The sequence below is a fragment of the Athene cunicularia genome, assembly GCF_003259725.1.
Source record: "Athene cunicularia isolate RWA chromosome 23 unlocalized genomic scaffold, athCun1 chr23_part1, whole genome shotgun sequence".
In the NCBI taxonomy this organism is placed as follows: Eukaryota; Metazoa; Chordata; class Aves; order Strigiformes; family Strigidae; genus Athene; species Athene cunicularia.
In genome coordinates, this window is record NW_020799130.1 from 5872812 (window position 1) to 5874479 (window position 1668).

At 51.1% G+C, this 1668-nt stretch overlaps 1 protein-coding gene across 1 annotated transcript in view; it reads left to right on the plus strand.

Moving 5' to 3' along the window:
- Nucleotides 1–879: 879 nt before the first annotated feature.
- Nucleotides 880–1668, plus strand: part of LOC113488306 (cbp/p300-interacting transactivator 3) — a 10176-nt gene continuing 9387 nt past the window's right edge. Inside the window, exon 1 of the mRNA XM_026863401.1 lies at nt 880–896. The gene's annotated coding sequence lies outside the window, so the exon portion shown is untranslated. The remainder of the gene's footprint in view (nt 897–1668) is intronic.

Below are 1668 nucleotides of genomic sequence, written 5' to 3' on the forward strand. Positions count from 1 at the left end.
GTTTTCAGGTTACTCCCAATAAATTGATAACTCACTTAAGCATCCAGACCACTTTCTTCATGTAAAAAGAAAACACATCCACACGAGAACTGGGCTTCCTCTGGCCACAAGCCCCGCTGCTCTAGCCAACCTCCAGGCATCTGGCACATGTCCACTGCACCAAGCCAGCAGTTCCGCTTGAGTCTACTGACACTGACACCCTGGTGACACAACAAGACGACTAAAATCCAGGCAGGTAGCAGCAGGACGGCTGCTCGGTGAGATATGCACAGCGATGTTTCTTTCAGCACAAATACCAACAGATGTTTTCTTATTCATTTCTGAGATCAGAAGGAGGTACTGCTCCCTGTAAGCTTTTACCATGATAAAAAAAGAGAATGGATGATGCAAGAAAAGTACTTTTTTATTTCCCAGAAATAAAGCAAACATTTTCATTTAGAAGTTTTTCCATTAAGCAAAAAATACATATAGGTGAAATCCCTGGTTTAGACAGCAGGATTTTCTGCTGAAACTTGGCCTGAGTGGAAATGTCCTGTCCGGTTCCAGGAGACCAAAGAAACAGCAATGTCCATCCCAAGTGTCTTCTCCCCAGACGTGTCTACAGCCTCCCAAGGTGGTTCAGGCTATGTCAAGGGCCCTTACAGCAGCCTGTTTTGAGGTCTTTCCCTTTATATAACCAGCAGTTTTTCACCCCTCACACAGCAGTGACTCACCGGCACAGCTCTGTTCTGTCCTACCCCAACCCAGTGATGACTCAGAGGCTGTTCTCAGCCCACAGCCCAAACCGGGGTCCAGCAGAGCTCACCCCTGATGCAGGAGGGGGCCAGCAGGTGGACGAAGCCCAGGGGCTTTTCTCCAACTCCCTGCCTGCTGCAAGCTCAGCCCACAGCCACCACGCACAACCCTTTGTGCACAAGGCTGCAGCCACACGTTACAGAGCCTGAAAGTTTCCTCTGTGATGCTGAAAGGCTGTGATGCTCTGCCGTGGCTTTGGAGGAGGCTGGTAGGAAGGCAGGTCCCCCGGTGGTACCAGGGGCAGGAGGGCAGCCACGGGACCAGCACAAGTGCCCATGGTCGTGGCAGAGCCAAAAATCCAGCCACCCTAGCAGGCACTCTCCTCGGGACATCCTCCACGCCCGACGCTGTGTGTTGCCAATCAGGTGACAATAACGCGATTTGTTTTCAGGAATACTGAGCTGATGAATAACAAAAATAGGAACCTGACAAACAGGTCCCAGCGACCTGGATCCCAGGCAGCTCTCCCAGGACAAAACTTTCAGTTGCCCTGAGTCACCCGCCCTGTTCCTTCCCTGGCCACGAGAACCAGAGCCGCTGGGCACCCAGCCCACCCACAAGCTCACGTCTTCCCAGGGCTTTGCCATATTCCCCGCTCAACACTCAGACTAGTTAGAAAGTGGAAAAGCACTTGGGCATCTTAACACAGCCAGGGGAGTGAGAGGGGCAGGCATGAGGTTGGAGAAGCACCATCATAGCCATAAGGGTCTGGAAATACCAGGAAGAGCATCGTTTCTATATCAACCTAAGGAAAACAACCACTGCCATTTGAAAAGAAGGTTGCATAATGTGAAGGAAAGAGAGGGCAGATAAAGAGCAACAGCTATTTCTGATGATAATGCAAGAAACACCACACTTACAGCCCCCCCCCCC